General features: G+C 36.3%; 1 protein-coding gene across 10 annotated transcripts in view; it reads right to left on the reverse strand.

Moving 5' to 3' along the window:
- B3GALT1 (beta-1,3-galactosyltransferase 1) overlaps positions 1 to 19921 on the reverse strand; it is a 228654-nt gene that overhangs the window by 79788 nt on the left and 128945 nt on the right. The window contains exon 5 of one of the 10 annotated variants that reach the window (XM_030017469.2): positions 18594 to 18664. The exons of the other annotated variants lie outside the window; for them this stretch is intronic. The gene's annotated coding sequence lies outside the window, so the exon portion shown is untranslated. Of the gene's footprint in view, positions 1 to 18593; positions 18665 to 19921 lie in introns of those variants that run through there. 10 annotated transcript variants of the gene reach the window in all.

The following is a 19921-nucleotide window of genomic DNA, read 5'->3' on the forward strand; positions in this document are numbered from 1 at the left end:
ATCAGATTCCTTCTGTTGCTTCAACCTTCACAGAACTCACTTTCTCCAAAGAAGATCATAGGTGGTGGTACCCCAAATGGCCCTTGCTGGTGGGTAATAATAACTATTACAATGCACTTGCATTTTTGGGTCTGAATGTGAGAAACTGGTGCTAGCTGAGCATTATTCTAGATTTAGCTCTCAATCAGTCCCTTCAATTGCTCTTGAATCTTTGAATCCTCCCATTCACTTCCCTTCTAGAATTCAGGTATTAATGCAGTAAATAAAAAAAAGTCTTGCATCAGTCAGAACAATTAAGTGTGTACAAATATGAAAGATGTATTCTGAGACTATATTTATGGACTCTGATACCTTTATTGCGTATTTTGGGAGCAGAAATTAACTGGCGCTTCTTCTGGACTTTTCAAGCAGTTCTGTTTGTGTTGTACCTTTTCTGTAGTTTGTAGAAAAGGTTGGTCTTTGACGGGTTATTCAGGAATTATTCAGGAAATAATTTCTGCTTAGGATATCAGACCTCTACTTTGGATATGTCTGTGCGTGGTGCTTTTGCTATTATGTATTTTGTAGTCTTACACCTTTTTTTTACCAAAGGCTTATCTGCTTATCGCTAGCTCCTGTCTGAGCACCCTACATTCTACGAAGACACCCTAGACCTCATTAGCAAGATAGTTACTATTTCTTCAGAATAATTCATTGCATATTTATTGCAATGACCAGAGGATAAAGTGGTTCCTATTCCCCGATAATTTAGTTCATTCTAATATTCTCTTCATACCAGTTCTGATTTCACATCTCTACTCCTTGAGCTATCTGCATCAATTTAATTTTTGTATTGCAAAGCACTATACGCATCTGTGCAGGTCTATAAATAAAAAGCAATAAACTGACATCTTTCACCTGGTATCAAATGTATTTCATACCCTTTCTTCTGGTATACTTGCTATTAAACTTCTGTCTCTTTATATCTATTGCCTGTCTGTATTCCCATGTCCCTCTTCCCCTTTTCTGGCAATTGACACGAGTTTTCAGCCACACATGAAGCGTAATACACCATTACTCTTTTCACTATGTCTATCTCTGTGCTGATGGGTTCACACAGGCATTGCAGATACTTTTTCTGCTGTGGCATATAAAAAAAACTGTCTACAGCCCTATACATTTGCTTTCACACATATAAAGTACTGCTTATTTCCAGCAATATATCTACCTATAAGGAGAAAGTTGTAGATCTCATTAAAATCTGTCTCTGAAATGAAGGCAAGGCTGAAAAACATAAAGCAGCAATGGGCTGAGATTATTGGCAACTCAAAGCTCTCAATGGTCTAATCGGGCCACTTATGACATGCTGTCTGTAGCAGTATCTAATATATTTTAAGTGTTCATGTTATACTTGTGCATGGAAATTGTTCTATGTTTATAAAATTCAGCTAGAAATCTCCGTTGTCTTTTCTTCAAGACTCAACTGTAGCCAGCCACCTGGCTGTAACTGGTCTACCAGGATTGAAGACTGGTCTCTTAGCCTGACCCATAGCTGCCTAACCATCTGGCATGGGAGCGAATCGCACTAATTGCTCTGGGACACTCAGCAGGTTGCTTTTGTTTTGACTCATGCTGCATATTACTGTACCTCATCATTGTCTTGTGGCTTGCTCATCAGCCTTGCTCTTTAGCTTCTGATTCCTGCTCTTATTCCTAGATCTCCCACTTGCAGTATAATCCCCCTCTGGGTTTTGTTTACTTAGCTTCCTTACTGGCAATACTCGTATTTCTCAAGCTCTTGCTTTCCATGATTTCTCCAGTTCTTGACTTAGGATCATCTTAACTAGATCTTTCATCTATTAAACAAAATGGGAAGTTGAGCAGAGACTTTGATGACAACTTCAATATGAAGCTAGACTTGACACTTATCTCAGGTTACTGTTGTCAAGTGGTCTGTCAATCTCTGATGCTTCCTGTTAATGTTGTTTATTTATGCAGGGTTTTTTTGTAATTTTAGGTATTTGAGGCTCTAAAAAAATAATCTTTAAGCCCTGTAACACCTGAAAGTGCAGTCTTAATTGACAACAAAAAGAGATTAAGACTTCCTTGTAAACACTTTCGATTGAAGGACCTGAAAACCTAAGAAAAATACCTCATAAAATATTGTGAGATTTTTAACAGAATCACAAATTATGGTGATAATACAGTCTGTTACACCAACCAAACTACAGGATTTATAAATCCAAGTAAAGAGTTATGGAGAAGTCAGGGAAAGGAATAGATAGATACCTTGGGTGTCAGCAGAAATAGTTGATGCATTTCAGTTTGAATTTTGTTCACATTTAGCAAGATATACAAGTAAAGCTGGGTCTCTGGGTTGTTTTAAAATGTAAATGTGCCAACATTAAAAATAGATGGTGTCATATGAGAGGATGGAGAAAAAGCCAACAAACAAATCCCCATCAGCAAGGTAAATCAGCATGTCCTTAAGTGGTGACAATCAGATCTTTAGGGGCGCTAGATCACTTCTTGTGTATTCATCCTTTATAATTTCCTTTTCCAGAATATTAGGCAAAATCCTATGGAATTTTGTCTTACAACAATATCACTGATATATCTTGTAGTTATGATCTGTTCACAGAACCAATGAAATGACGCAAAGCTTTTAATTGAACTGCAGTACTCACTGATTTTCTGGTTGTAAATTAATAAAATAGTCAATGGATAACTAAATTAAAACCCAAAATTCTGACTCAGAAGCCCTGAGTAGGAAAATGTCCTATGTAAAGAACAGCTCAGTCTAATCTTGTATTCACTTCTAACGTACAGGAGCGTAATCCTGTCAGCAAAGGGAGTTATTTAGATAGATGAAAATAAAAGGCCTTTGTATACATAGGCTAAGTCAAGATTTTCATATTACTGAGCTGTGCTGTGATTTTAGCACTAGAGTTGCATGTGAAGAGGTTAGCTTTTGGCTGTTTAAGTCCATGAGCTGAACTAATTGTCCACCTTTGTTTAATCTTCCCACCTGTCCCTATAAATCCTTTTCACATTGTTCCATATATGCAGCAGTAACCTTAGTCCCATTAAAAAGCTGAAACCTGTCTGGAACATATAATTTCACATATATTTTACTCCAGAACATGGTTTAGTGGGCATGGATGATGGTTGGACTCGATGATCTTGAAGGTCTTTTCCAACCTAAATGATTCTATGACTCTATGATTTCAGTATATGGCTTTCATACTCATGTGCATTTGTCACTTACCTTTTTACACTCGCTTTTGAAACTACACCAGGTTTAGCAGCTGATGCTTTTAGAACTAGGAAGTGCTGGTCAACAGAAGGACCCTTGCCAATGTGTTTATTTCTGTGCATTATGATTGTTTATAATACACTTTAATAAGTTAATATAACATCCTTCCCTACCAAACTGTTCCTTCCCATTTGGCAACCTGTACCTCTGTCTCACTCTGCCACAATTGCTTTTGTTGCTTACAGAACTGATCCCATAGTTTTTCCTCAAATTCCTTCACAATGATTATGCACAACAGCAGAATTCAGCCTTCAGTTTTTATCTACCCTTTCAAAGTAATGAGTCTTACCCAATCATGTCATCTATCTCTTTTTAACTTTTAATTGCATGCTTAAAAAATATTTAACCATAGTTTTTGGCTAGTAAATTCAGCCAAACTTGAAAGAACGATATATTTCCTAAAGACCCCCTGCACACCTTGTGAAAATCAGCAGCATGAATAGAGGAGAGAGACCAAAATTACTTTCCCTGCTAAGAGAGTGAAAAGAACAACTCGGTGTCAGTTTGTTAGCAGCTAGCTGGTAAACTTTAACATACATACTGAACACTGCAGTCGCAGAGATGGGGAGAGTCTCTTGGGGCAGTGGGACAGCTAAGGATGTTGCTTTTGAAGATATTTCTGTGATATTTCTGTGGGGTGCAGGAGCGTTACCTATTATATCGGCGTGTCTCTGGGAATGTTGGCCTTTCTTTTTAGTTATCTTTACTACAATGTGGTTCAAGTTATTATTTCACTTAACAAACTATATTTTAAAGGAAACTTAGCTTAAAGCAGAATTCTAAATGAGAAGAAGTCGAGCAGGCTTTACTATGTATTATTCATACTTTTTTTTTTTTTTTCTTTTACTGGTCCCTGTGTGGACAAAACAAACTATTTGGAGGAACTGGGGAGAGATTTTTGAAATTTGGAAAAATATATGTTTGTTAAGTTGGAGGTAGGAATAACTCAACTGCAGTATTACTTTTTCATTGCAAACATCACTGTCCCTGTCTTTAATACCAGTTGAATCCATGGTATTCTTCAATTTTACAAATGGAGGCAATAACACTGTAGTATCACAAAGCCTGACAACGTACAGTATAGTGTATAGCAGTATATAGTGTACAGCATCAGTATGGATGCAGTGCTCAGGTTTATCCTTAGGATATATATCCAAAGGTTCTGATTCGATTTATTTGTGATATTAGGGTCTCCACCTAATTAGGGCACCACCACACAAGTTTTTAATCTATATGACTGAAATGTAAGATCGGAATCTAAACAAAGAGAAAACACAAAACACCACTGGAGAAAGAAGAGAAAACCTTAGTTTAGGGCCTTCTTTTGCTTTAATACTTTGATAATGATTTGGTGATTAATATTTTTTTTTTTTTTTTTTTTGTATGTGATCTAGGATTTATTGTAGGCTTGTTTTGTGTAACAGGATGCTGTATTGCTGTTTGTTATTCATATTAGGTTTTTCACTTCCTATTTTTTGGAAGCTGTTTGAATCCCAAATAGTAGCAATCATCAGTCAGATAATAGATAGGAATCTGGGATTATAATTAAATGTAGCTACAGCACATGTACTTAAATACTAATTAAACGGTACTAACTCTTGAGATCATAATCTGAGTGATTATAACTAGACTCAATTCATGCACAGATCCTGTCCAAATAAGATTTTGTTGCATTCCTAATTCTTGTCTTGCATAAAAATAGCTAAGAAACTCACTCCTTCCAAAGAGAATTTCTGTCTTAAAGTTCTTAAAACAAAACCTTTTGAAAGATTTGACCTTCCAGCATTGGAATGCTATTCCAAATTGTTCTTGTGTTAGTTTGCCAAGTGTTTCATTAGTTTCATGAGGACTTTGCTAATAAGTGTATGTTAGATGTGACACAGGAAACAGGACTATATTTAAGCTTCCCAGAACTTCTCATTATAACAGTTTGCATTCAGTTGCTAGGATCTTAGCCAAACTTCTAAAGTATTTGGGCTGAAATGTGGCTTCGCATTATGATACAGCCTTTAATTACATGAGAGCACACTATTCTCCAACTCATTCCCTGCCTGCTTCATTCAGGTCACAAGGTGGATAGTACTCATTTAACGGGCAGTATTCCAATACGTCATTTTAAAATGTGCTTCATTCAGTTTGCGGCCCCCTTGCCTGCTGCAACATTCAAATCTTTCTTTGAATACAACACTATTGATTTCCTCATAAGAGTGATGGGGTCCGTTGAAACTACAATATCTCGGAGTCCACAAACGTTAGTGTTTCCATTTTATAATACTCTTGTAAAATGAGTGGTTATTATTATCTCCATTTTACAACGTGGTACTATGGCACACTAATATATCCTCAGAGCACAGACCAGTTTGGGTGTCTAATGTGAAATGATTGTTACCTTATTTCTCAAAGTACATATTTTTTAATATTTGTCCACAGCTGGAGTTTTTAAAACTAGCAAGTCAATTTATTTCACTTGTAGCTATGAATTCTTAAAACTTCTGCAAGCCTAATCCTTTGTGTGTCAGACTGAGTGCGCAGAATACACAGCAGCTGCTTGTGAAAGTTTTGACTGAAGCAATTTGCCTGGGATCACGCAGGAATCAGTGGCAGAACTAAGAAGAAAATTCAGTTCTCCACTCTACTTTCTTTAGCATAAGACCTGGGCCTCCTTTCAATTTCTGTAACAAAGGAAAGTGGGTTTACAAAGATCAAGGTCATTCTCTACACAGCTGTCTCATCCTCTGAATGTCATCTTTCCTGTGCACTGCAGTGACAAGATTTTCTTTTTAAATTAAAAAAAATGCTGATGCTTAATATTTCACAGATAAGTAGGAATTAGCAAGACATATGTTAAATTATGTTTCATTTTCCCTCTTGTGCCCATAAAAGAAGTCATCTTATTTAAGTAATATTTAAATCTCTCTCACAATCTTTGTTCTTGAGCTTAGCTTAAACCCCCCCTTGGGATTTTTACTCCTGTCACTTGCAAAATGCACATGCTTGGGATCTACATGATGCAGCCCATGCCATTGTTTATTTTAAAATTATATCAGTATTTCAGGTTCACAGTGAGATACACTGGATTGACCTAATGACACATTTCAGAATTCTTCTCTGGCGATATCTTCAACACATCTTTTCTGAAAAAGTGGTTGGATAGTAGAAGCTGAGGATTCCTGAGTAAATTGACCTTTTTTGTGCTATTCTTTTAAGGCCAGATTTTCAAATGCACATCTTCTTTAATGTCGTTATATTAGAAGTTGTTTTCAGAGATAACAACCTACAGAGATTGCTGGGAAGAAGGTGGAGATTGTAAATAGATCTGTTGTGGAAAAAAAAAAAAATTAATGAGAGAAGCCCACTTTTGAAAATTTGGAAATACAGAGCCAAGAGCTTCTCTTGCAAGGTGCACAAGCCTGCTCTGGGAGCTGAAAGTCAGGACAAGGTAGCTTGGGTGCTGTGGCTGGTTTAACCACCCCTAACCATGTGGTCCTGCCCTCACATGGTGAAAGATAGCTCTCTCAACTGTATTGGTTGAAGTATATATTATTATGGCATAGGCATACTAACTTGGGAAAACAGTCTTTCCTGGAGAGTTATTTTTAACCCATATCAGTTCATGGCATTTACAGCAGAATTTCACAAGTAGTAATGGTGCTAGAAAGGAAAGTAAGGAACTTCTTAAGCCGACTTTTCACTGAAGTCCATTGATTGTGGAATTATGAGTTAAAGCATTGCAGTATGACACCTAATTAACATCCTAAATCCTGTCTACCTGTGTGGTTAGTGATAAATGCTGTCAGTTCAGGTCAGGATTAACACTTTGTCTTATGCAAATCCACTTAGATGGAATCTGTGTTTATGGCAGAAAAACTGAGCTATCTTGCTCAACTTTTATGCATAGAATGGAAGAAGATGGAGATCAGGCTTTGAGTAAATTCACAGGCAGTATGCTGCTGTTTTTTTTTTTTTCCAGCTGAACAGTGTATTAGATTAAGGACATGTACATTTAGGGACATAAAACCATATACCCAAGATATTACATTAACCTAAACTAAGCTCCAGAAGAATGAGTGTGAAGAACAGAATGAAGAATTTTTTATATACTGTCATCGAGACCATATGGAGATGTGGTCAGCTGTGATCAAACTGAAGAGAAATCTTATCTAGGAGATAGAAGTGAGCAAACTAGTTTGTGCATGCTTTGTTTTTTAGAAATCTCTGTAATGTACATCTAATTCATCTTTGAAAGTGCCTCACAAGAGTCAGGAATATAAGGCTGCATCCTACACTTGCTTCATTATGAACGACAATACCACAGGGAGGCACGACCATGGTCATGAACAGATTGTTCATTCAGTACTCTGGATAAATTGAGCCATATCTCCATAGAACCTGATATTTCATTATTAATAGGTGGGCACAGTGGATGGATGGAAACACCTCAGAGTTACCTTTTTTTTGAAAAAAAAACAATTATTTTGGGGAATCTCAGCAGCTAATTTGTTTTGTTCATTTGTACCTCATATGGCCTTTGCCATCTTCTAGGCCTGATTCATTCATCTCTAGGTTACTGGGGGAAGGGAGTACATGAAATAAATACAAAGAATGTTCTAAACATTAAATATCAGTAGGAAGCAATGATTGGAGAAACCTCAAGTGTTAGGCAGAATTAACAGTTTTCCCTTATTCTTTAAATGGCAGAATTATAATTTGTGGTTTATTACAGCTAAATGGAGACAGTGCTATAGAAAATAAATCAGAAAATCATATCAAATTGCACCCTCAAGCAACTATTTTACTAACATTGTCTTTCAGTCCATCATTCAAAATTTCTGCTATTTTTCAATTTTATGCAACTCCTTAGTTTTGTAAAACTTTGCCTTTTTGTTTTGTATTCATCCTTAGTTAGCTTTTATATGAATATAACCACACTCTCAATAAATATATATGTAAATTAAAAAAAAATTAAAAGGAAACCTACTTGCACATTTAGATATACCCATAACTGAAGGTGAAAGAGAGGAAGAACTCTAATGACTCTTTCTCAGTAACAACCTTCATAAGAGTGCCTCAAGAGTCTAATCAAATGAAGAGATTTTGTCCTGCTGAGCAGCTGTCAGAAAGAGGGTTCTAAATTAATATTAAATGTCTTTCAGCAAATGTTGTCTACATCTGAATAAGAAATTTTATTTTCTGTATGATATTTTAATAAGAAATATTTGTGTAGAAGTAATCCTTCATCAGCAGTGTTTGGAATTATTCAGTAGATTGCCGAAAGGAAAAAGAAATCATTTAGACAATGTACTGTTGCAAGGTGACATGCAATTACAGACCTGCAGCAATGTCAGCTAGTTAGATATTATTAAATTTTGTTAAGTTCATGGAAGCTTGTTTTAATGTTGAGGAAAGAAGACTGCAAAATTGAAAACATATAACTGGTTGCAATATTATTCTGTATTTTGATAACCCAAGGAAAAATAACTGTCTGGTAAGATTAAAATCCCAAATTGCCTTTGAGATTCTTAATAAATAAAATATAATTCTTCTTTCTTCCAGTGAAGCATACACATGCATTCTGTGTGTATTCTTCACCAGCAATTAGAAGTAAGCTCAGTAGAATTTTCTTTCTATAATCAGTGTCACTTATCTACATCTCTATGGCAGTGTTATTGCAGGCTTGCTAAACAGTTTTTGAAGGACTACCAACAGATTTAGATTGTCCTGATGAACCTATCCTGGCAACACAAAGAAAAATGCACCTCAAGGAGGTTCAATTCACTGGACCTCTAGAATTTATTTTGAAGATATTAGTGTCAGTTTTCACACTAAATCCTATATTTCTAAGGGAACCATAAATGGAAACAAAGGGAAGAATCCCAGAGTATGTATTTAGTTTTTAGTATGCTTTTATCTCCAGTGCCTGATGACATGAAGTGGCCAGCAAATGCACCTGAAGAAATCTGGGCTAGTAGGCCATCAGGTACACATAGTGTATAATTTATTTGGGAAGGAGATGCAAATTCTGACATCTTGTGACCGAACAACTATATTTACCCTAGAAGTCTGGTTTTGTTTTTTTTCTTTTACTTTAAAGGGTAACCACACTAGAGTACTTTAAGAAAAATTTTCTTGACCTTACACAGGCACTCACTCAACCTTTTTCTTGCTTAAATAATGAAACAGTGATGTGCCTCCTCAAAGCATTTCAGAAATTTCTTACAGGATTCATTAGCAATCAGTGTCTTAAAAAATATGGTACGAACACTAAAACTGATGGCGGTAGAATCTAGAGCTCATTTGCTGTGGTCAGTTCTAGCTGTGGTACCTTGCTATGACTTGGGAGCTAACATTAAAGTTGAGGTAAACACACTCATGTTAGACAAGCAAGCTTCCTTGATGGGGCTGTAAAAATTTTGAATTTTCAGAAAATGCAGCAACTAATGGTTTATAACGTAGCTGGTAGCATATAGTTTAACTGTGGCTGGCCCTGAGACCTGAAATGTTTTACACTTCCCTATAGGGAGTGCTGTATGTGGTATTGTCTGTGGATTCATCCACACCAAGACACTTCGTAATAAAGGGAAAATCTCAGCTCCTAACCTGGAACGAGAAAGACCTGCAATTGTCTACATGCAGTATACCTCCAAAGAGATAATCGGCAATGTAAACAGTGAAAAGATTTCCAGCTGGAAAAAAGCATTAACCTTTAGGAGACTGGTGAGGAGTGATGATCCTAGAATAATTATCCATATTATTAGGGGCAATAAATTGGAGAGATAATAGCTAAAGAATATGTAAAATTTCTAAAAAGAATATAAAAAGATCTTAAAAGAGTTTTTGACAAGTCAAGAAAAAAAATCCAACCCTTCCCTCCTGATATTTTTTCTGATTAAAATACATCCTAATTACTGTATTATTCTACTATTCTGAATCAGTCTTGTGCTCCAAATGCTTTCCCATTCTAAAGCACTCTTCCCATTGCACCATACCCATTTTGTAAACAAAAGCGGCATCAGCACAAAGATCAAAGCACACTGGTAAGAGAATGTAAGTAGCAATTCCATGAGTAAAATGTGAGATCTTTCTTTGAAAGAAAGGTATGTCTGAGTTGTCTTAGTACCCACTAGTGGAAATGGAGCAGAATTTTAAAAATTGTTTTGCAGTTGTACCATTTTCTAGAGTTGTTTCCCAAAGAGTCAAATTCTAAATGATTTAATTAGAATCCAGTGGAACTATTAATTCTAGTAATCACTGAATGTTGAATCAAATCGTTGCTAATATTAATAGTATTAATGCCTCTGAGTTCAGATGAAATGAATAACTATTGATGGGTAAGTTAGTGTAAAATTCATCCCTCTGCAGAAAGGCCTTTGTGAATTTGTGTGTCACTTAAATCTTATTTCAGTTCTAATTCTTAATGCTACTGCGTTGAGCAGTAGTTTGATATGTGTTACTGAGTAGCTGTGTGAAGTTGGGCAAGTATTTTACCTCTCTAAAATTTGTAAAGGCGCTCTGCAATGCTAGTGCCTTTCAACAATGCCAGGTCTCTCAGATTTATTACGTAACTTACAATAGTTGGTGTTTTCCTTAAAGTCCCAGCTGCTAAATCAGAGTCTCAAAAAATTGTTGGGTCCTAATGGTTACTGAAAGAAGTCTGAAAACATGAGAGAATGTATGCCAAGTCTCAAAAATCTGAAATCAAATAAAACCAGAAAAACAAAGCAAAAAAAGCTTTAAGTTCTTGGTATGTGAGGGGGATCTCTACAAACACTTGGAGGTCAGCTATGTGAAATTTTGGGGGCTATAGGAGAGGTGTGTGCACTTTCATTTTGTGTATTTCCCTTTTACCCTTCTCCTTCCCAGTAAACCCCTAGCAGTTTTAGAGTCGCCCTGCAATGATGTAGCACTTAGATCATTGCTATATTGCTTTAAGTAATGCTTGGAATACTTGGAAAAACTAGGTACAAGAAACATGCAAACAAAAAGGCATCTACTTTTGATGCTAAAATGTTCCTTGTTTTCACTATGAGGAGAAGAATGGGATCTTCATGTTTGGTCATTTGAGTAACAGCTCAATAACTGAGATTTGTACTATCTTTTATTGGTAGACTTAGTTGGTCCTGAAGAAAAAATGTTCCCTGATATTTGTACAGATTTTAAAATTCAATTGTTTCATGGTGTTTGCTTTTTATGAACATCCTGGCAAATAAACTTTACAGAAGGAGTGTTCACAGAAGAATACAATTTAAGTTTATACTGGAGGAGAGGGTATTTGGAAAACACATACTGGTTATAAGAACAATGTTCAGGCAAACACTGAACTAAATCTAATATATGGCTTAGATAATTAGTTTCACAGACTAAATTTTGAATAATAAACATTCACAATGGGAGTGAGCTACAAAAGAGGAACTGTTTGCAGAAATTATTCAGCAAATAGTTGTAATGAATAATAAATATGAGAAAATTGTGATCCACTCATAGGCATTTCATTAGTAAGTAAAAAAGGCAAAAATTGTTAACTAAATTATGAATGGCAAGTAAATTATTAATAATTTCCACTGTTGAGAGATCATGTGCTGACTTTGAAATGACTCAGAGTAGGTATGTGATTTCTTCTCACTGGTTTTGTGTTATTTTAACAAGACAGGTTCTGAGTTCAAAATACAGATACCGCTCACAAGAGTAATAAACCCTAGTAAATCATAAATCCTAAACACCATATTGCTCTACTAAAGGCAACTATATGTAAAGGCATTTATCTAATATAAATGAATGGGCATATTTGCCTTCAAGCATATAAAAGTGCTGGTTGACTGTGCTGGACTATTTATGTATCTGAAGGTAAGCATATCACCATGTGTTTGCTGGATCCTAGGTTAGACCATAGATATGTAGTTGGGACAGGCTGGCTAGTCACAGCTAGTGAATGGGAAGAGAATGCCCTGGGTGCTTATTTTTGAAGTACCACATAGCATGATATATTAATTTCTAGTAATAATAGTCTGTGTAGATGCATATTTCAGTGTGCTTTAACAACATGGGTTTACAGCTCCCATTTTCACAAAATCACAGAATGGTTGAGGTTGCAAGGGACCTCTGGAGGTCATCTGGTCCATCCTCCTTGCTCAAGCAGGGCCACCTAGAGCTGCTTGCCCAGGACCATGTCCAGATGGTTTTTGGGTATCTCCAAGGATGGAGATTCTACTTCAAAAGCAGTTGGGCTTTCATGCTAGAGGGATAAATGCTGCTGCTGGATCACCATGCTGATAATAGGGATCCTTGGTGGATCCCTAACCATCCTAGGTAGTTATATCCTATTTACATGCTACAGACTAAATATGGTGATATTTATTGGTTGAAGGTCATGGGCAATCAGAACTTTTGTGTTATAAGGAAATTGCTTTAGGCCTTCTGGGCTTTTACTTAGATATCTGTAAATTCAGTGAGTACCTATCTGTGTTGTAATGATTTTTCGTTGTTTATAAAGTTTTTGTGAGAAATCATTCTGGAGATTAGGAAGATATGTATTAGTATTTATTACATAAAACCACACTTTTAAGCAGACACTATTTGAGTCACACATAATGAATGTAAGCTCACTGAGGCAGAAATCCCATCTACCTGATTGCAATTTTTCCAGTATCTTACATAGCATCCTGATCAGGGTACCAGATCCAAGTTAGGGTTTGAAAACCACTGCACATACATAACTAAAAATGCTGTTTTTTCCATTACCATGTTTATCAGTAGAAATTTTTTCCAAAATGTCTTATTGGAATAAACTATCCAGGAATTGGAGCTTTAAAAAAATGAGTAAATAGTAAAATAACATACATTTGGAAAAATACAGAATATTTAGTTTGTACAAGAGTGCATAAATTTGTCTGTGGTTATCAACAACTGGCAGATTTTAGGGGTTTTCTCACAGTCTTATATCAAATAAAGCAAAAATGCAGTTTTGAGAGGATATTCCTTCCCGCATATCACAAGAACATATGCTGGTTTTACAAATTACTATATTACTTTCAGACCTTAGTTCATACACCATTGAGAGTAAAATGTGAGCATCATTAACGGTACATCTGTATCACACATTTAGAGAGAGTGATAAATGATAGTTTACCACATGTCCTTGAGAACTATTTTTTTCTCAACTTCCAGAAGCATTTATTATATTTCAGTCCCCCAAAGGCTTTTTGGAAAGGTTTCCTTTCTTGTGCTTTTTATTTTTATATCTTCCCATTTTTAAGATATAAATACTTTTGCTTCCTAGATGAATGTGTTCCATGTCTAATGCTTTAGGTTTCATGTCTCTACTCTGTTTAAGAAGGAAATAGCAGTATTCCATGAGATCTTACTGTACATTCTTCCTGCGGTTATGCCAGTGAGCGTTAGATTAGGGCTGGTTGAATTTGGTGTTTAATAGGAAGGATACATGTTATTATTAGCAAACTAAAATTCTATCCCTGAAAAAACGTTCAATTATTTTTCACCTCTCGCAACAGACTGTGATCAAAATTCCTTTCTTCTAATGGAAAAACTTGTGCATGAAAACATAGTACATGTAATTTTCATTACAAGAACAGGTTCTGCAATATACACAGAATATATGAACGGGCAACTCTAAACTCTTTGCTTTTAAATATGTATGGCCAGGAAAAAAAGGGCTTCAATTTAATGTATTTTTAACTAATTCCTGGAGCCACTGCAATGTTAGTGAACGGGAGAAGCAACCACCTCTTTGCAACACAGAATGAGATAAAACTTTGCAGCTCTGTGTAACAGCAACTGATGTCTGGAGTACCTGGCAAGTTTTCACTTCTTATCTGATAATTCCCAAATGCTGATCTTTTCATTGTTGAACCATAACATTCCTACACTGAACAGAGAGAAGGCAGTTGAACTTTGCACCTTTTTTGCCTCAGTCACCAAACAAACATTAGATGTAAAGTTAAATACATACCTGTTGGTGGTTTGTCAGAAAATCTTGAGACAACATCTTACATTTCTGGTACTGATCTTGGCAGTTAGAGAACTGTTTCAATTCCTGCTTTGAGACAGTCATCCTTGCTTTTGAATAAATTGAACAGTTTACCCACCTTTGCAGATAATAGTAAGCATCATTTTAGACCAGGAGTAACACAATTTCCAATATGGAAGCTCAAAATGCCAAGTTACATTGAATTGTAAAGTTATAGAAAACTATATGATCTCTTCATTCTGGATATTGGTAATTACCTAGTTTCCATTATTATGTCTCTGTACATAAGGCCCAGCTACCTAATTAGCAGTTACTTGCCAAGTGATGCCACCCCCAATGTTACCACTGACGTTTAGCCATTGTACCCAATGAAACTGTAAGAATGTATGACGATTTTAATTTTGGAAATGGGTTTCCAGTAGCCTAACTCAACTTAAATCTAGCCTGATGCACAATGTGAGAAATCTGAAGAACTTCTTTCATTTTGGAAATATTATACTTTGGGCATTTTTAATTGCAATACTGTGAGAATTAAGTTATTTGGGCTTATGCTCAATAAACTGTGTGAAGAGATGGTAAATGTAACACCTGCATGTTTCAGACTGTGCTAGTTTCTACATTTTAGCCTTCAGCAAGTTGCTGGCTAAGTAGATAAATGTGCTGACAGAAAACCAGGCAGACTTCCTTTTGAGAGGCTGGTTTTCTTAGCTTCCACTGGAGATCTGCTTTTGAAAGCATTCGGTTCTCTACATAATGGTTTGATTTTGACAAATTGGCAAATTCTCATGACAAAAATTATTAAAATTATTTTCAGTGCTCTTTGCTTTCTTTGATGCACTTTTATGGGACAGCATGGTTGTGGCATTCTGCAGTTGTGCATCCCACTGCCTCTACTGTATGCAGGAGTAAATGTACAGGTGGTACTTGTTTTCATCAGTGCACAACTGACAGGACCTTTTTTTAAAAAAAATCTATCAGAAATGGGGTATGAATATTTCCAGGTTTACAGTTTCTGTCTGAAAAGTATAAAATCACCAGCCAAGGTGTCAATTGGATGAATAAGATATGGGGATATAATTGACACGTTTTCAAGATTCCATTAAGAGGAAAATGCTGTGACTTGACTCCATAGGATGTGGTATTTAATGTTATAGCTATGTCCTTATATATTTAATCTAATAATTTAATAACATATCTAATGGAAGTCCTCATGAACGTTTTTCTATTCTAACATAATCACTTTCCAGTCTAGCTCTTCATGTTCATAAATGACTGCATTAGATTCCTGCCGTTCAGACTATGAGAACAGCCAGAGAAGGGATTGTCTCAATATCTAGCCTTTAATTCTGAATGCTGTACACAGGACGAGACAGGAGGATGAGGGTTTACTTATCCTTTGCGAATAGTTTTGCAATGCAGACATGATCTCAAAAGGTTAGTGTTATAAGATCTCACTGTTGCATCTCTCTGTTTTAATTTAAGGCATTTCCACTGGGAATGCAGCAGTCAGCTTTTCTCTTTTGATATTTACTTTATTTCCTCTGTGATTTAAACTTGCTAATATGTCATTTTCCTCACCTCTTTAGAAACTTCAGTGATGGTTTTTCCCCTTCCACTAAAACTTCTTGTTTCTAGGATTTTTTTTTTTCTCTTGTATAAGTTGGCATGTTTCTAGTGAACTTCTTGGAAGATTCATTGCTTCTTTACTCATTAAAATCTCCTCAAAGTTTAAGTGCAAGGCTGACTTGTCACAGTTCTTGTGTGCTGAAAGAATCATCAATGCTGGAACAATATTCACTCTCAACTCCCAGATTTCTTTGTTAATACATATCTTGAGAATGTTAGATGAATGAGAGACATTACTGTTGCAGTACATAATACAGCAGCAGCAAAATAACTTAAAATGACATATAGCCCTCCCCTGTACAGGAAGGTCAGGCTACAATATCATCCTTTCAGCTTGCTGTAAGAGACACTGTGAGCTATTCTAAGCTTCCTATAAAACGGTTAAAATAATAAAGTTGTTAATCAAAAGGTATATTTTGAATACTGTACTTTCTTAAACAGAGCTACATGCACTCGTTGTGGTTTTAAATGAGTTTTGCTGTTGCCTTCAGGGTTGGTGCATTGCAGTTGCTGAGAGTTACTCAATGTCTAGGAGTTGGCTTATGATACTTTTTTTTTTTCTTGCTTTGCTTAAGTTGTCTAATTTGCATTCTTTTCAAACTGACATCTCTCCATTTTGCCATTTCAAATGGCATAAAAAAATTCCAGTTGATAAAGAAGTGCTGAAAGAAGTGTAGGTAACCAAACTGCTGAGTTCTGTATGCTTTTGCCTTCTGGCCTTTACATTTATCAATGCACCTAAGTGACTTTTAAGACCTTAGGTTGATTACACACTGGTTGGTATTGAGAAGGAAAATAGGTTAAAAAGTACTGTCATGGCTAGTGGAACTTAATATAAGTACTAGTTTTGTTTTGCTGCTGCTGTTATGCTCTTCAACTGGCAGCATGTGATAATTTCACATCCGATTTTTATATTTCCTTCCTCTCCCATTATGGGTATGTTTCATACATGGGATTTGGGCAGATCTGTGTTCTGACTTTCTCAACCTTCTGGACTGGACATTTTCTCTCTGAAATGGTGTTATGAACTTAGATCCTCTGCACTCAGCAAGAAAGGCATGCAGGAAAACCATTCTGGACATGCACAACTGCCCAAGAGATCACTTGGGCTGTGAAGTCACTTTGCTGACCAAAATGTACTGTCACCAGTGCTTCAACTAGTAGGCTGCTGATCAAGTTCAACAGGTTAATTATTATCAGTGGAAGAGACAGGTTACTGGTAGGCCTTATCAGTAACCAAACTTGGAAGGAGTTTGGGGATATGATGTTGTAACATGACTGTTGATAACATTTTACTGCTAGGCAATGCAAGTACCTTTTTATTATGAATAGTATCAAGGTGAGTATCCCTCTTCTACCTTAGCCCTATGGGATTTAACGGGATGCAGCCCATTCCCCTCCTGTCACAGCTGAAGTGAAGGCTCCAAGGCTGTGGAGATGAGGCTTTCTTCTTTGCTTCTTGCCGAAGGATAAGCCATAACAAGCATCAGGGTTTTTTGGGGGGCGAGGGTTTGTTTTTGGGGTTTTTTTTTTGTTGCTTTTTTTTTTTTAATCTCAACACCTGTCTATCCATCAAAACAATTTTATGTATTAAGATGGTCATAAAAATAAGTCATGCCAATTCTCTGTGGGCTTCTGCCCCTCCTGTAGTTTTTGCCTCCCCCACATCTAGGTCCTTGCCTTATTTATTATTGCTTAAATAATTAAAACTACCTTTACTTCAGTTGTACATCAATACTTCATTGTTGCAAACTGCTACATGTCATAGTGATGGATTGGCAAACAAATGTTTTCAATCATGTAGCAATAATTTTAAAAAATACAAATGGGCATTAAATGAATAGCTAGCAAAGTTAAAGGATCATACAGTCAAAGGTCAGAATAATTGTGGTGCTGTTGAGTACTTCTCAAAAGGTTAACTCATCCATTTTAACTTCAGTGGCATTTTGGTGGCCTTTTAGAGAAGCAAGCAAGTCGTACTGGTGCAATATTAAAATACACTTGACTTGGATTTTAGAATACTTTGGAAGAAGGTGATGAAGGAGTTTGTATATTCAGACTTCCATGTAATTTAGCAGCAGTGTCTCTACATATTTCTGAAATTCATTGGACTTTTTTGGCAAGCTTTTTGTAGAAAAGGGAGAAATTACAATTTTCATGATTGCAACTTGAGATTTATTTTCCAGTCAGGGTCAGGCCTTATGTTCTTTGGGAAACAGGTTTTGGTCCAGCAGACACTAAATCCTTTAAAACTATGAAAAATCATTAACTGTTTACTCAACCAGGCCCTAAGATCCTTAAGAAAACTACTGATATTTATTTTATACAATAAAGTCACATGCATAACTGTAGGTCATTTCAAGCTGGATCATTGTAAGTGATTGTAGATGCTTCTGTTTTGGGCTTTTCAGAAGAAAAGCATCAATTAAATTATAAGCAAATGATCCTATTAAAAATTTATTCATCCTAAGAGATCTTAAAAAGTGTACATGTATATCTGTTTACAAAGAACAAATGAAGCAACAGGACCAAGAAAGGTCAAAAAGTCCTTTAAAAATATTTATGTTCTCCTTTCCGGTAGAACAATTGAATTAGGCTTTTACAGTCACACAAGTCCTGGTCTGGACTGTAGGCAGGAATAAAGAATCTTTATTGTTAAGATTTAAAGAATTATAGCAGTTGTGTTGACACGTTTTTCCCCATATCGACATTTTGTTAAAAGGAACATATACTGCACCCAGCTGCAGAGATCTCAATTAGGCCTGAAGGAGAACAAGACAGAAAAGAAGTAAGACTGACAGTTTTCTGAGGTCACAGAATTTCTTCTAATCTCACTGTTGTCTTGAATGATATTTAGAGGACCTTTCTAAACTCTCTTTCTGAGCTGTCCTCATTATTTGTGTAATTCCAGTTGTGGTCTGCCTTAAGTGTTGCTGATATTGCAAGGCTTGGAATGGATTAGCACTGATTACACATTAAATCCAGTATGCATGTCATAATACCAGTGGCAAACAAATTTCAATGCTTGCTGAGACATTTTAATTAGAATTTTGTGTATCATTAAGACCATCTTTGCTTTTGCTCCTTTTTTTTCCTAGCTGATATTATCTCTGCCTCACATGTCACTAGGGACCCAAAATTTGAATCATTTTCCTGGATAAATGTTGCACGTATTTTTTTTTTTTTTTTTTTTTTTAGGGCACTTTTTGAAAGGCTGTTGATTCTCATTCCTTGGATGAATGCTGTAGCTACACTCACTGCATGGCAGAAAAAGGCAGTGAGTACCTGCAGCCTGTATAAATCTGCAGTGTTAGGTGCTCTCTGATCTTATTCGGCCCCCTTCCCAGCCTGATGATGGGTGCGGTTACAGACCACTGGGAAGCTCAGAATGATATAAGCTCTTCTATGTGTCTGATGGCCTCCCCCCATATTTAGCTAGGGTTTCAGGGAGTTGAGTTTGCCTGAGGTAGAAGCACGAGTGCAGCATATGGAGGCACAGAAGCCTGCGTGCAACCTCAGCAAACAGAAAAAAGTAAATTTTCCTGCTAAACCAACAGATAAATGAAAAGCCTGTATAAGCACCAGGGAAAAGAAGTGGGAGAAGCCTCTTGACTTAGGGTGTCTTTGTCTTCCTAGCTGGGAGGGATCTCTTCTATCTAAGTAGCTGTAGTTTACCAAGTTCATTCCCATGAGATTATGCTGATGGTGTCCAAATCAGCAAATGGAGAGGCAAGTCTGTTTATCCTGCGCAGGAACAAACTGTAAGAAATCTGATTCTTGAATTTCATATGGTAATGGGGAACCCTCTCTGCACTTGTCAGCAAGCAAAGTCTAGTTTGAATGTGAAGCTTATTTGCTGTCTTTTCTGTCTTGTACTTCATATTCAATTAGTGTGTTCCTGAGTTTAACCTAATGTTGAACTCAGATCATCCATTAAAATGCATGTCCAAATAGACATGGCTACCTATAGCGTAATTCAGCTTTCCTGTGAATCGCAGTTATGGTAGCAGAACAAGAGA

This window comes from Aquila chrysaetos, chromosome 6 (assembly GCF_900496995.4).
Source record: "Aquila chrysaetos chrysaetos chromosome 6, bAquChr1.4, whole genome shotgun sequence".
Lineage (NCBI taxonomy): Eukaryota > Metazoa > Chordata > Aves > Accipitriformes > Accipitridae > Aquila > Aquila chrysaetos.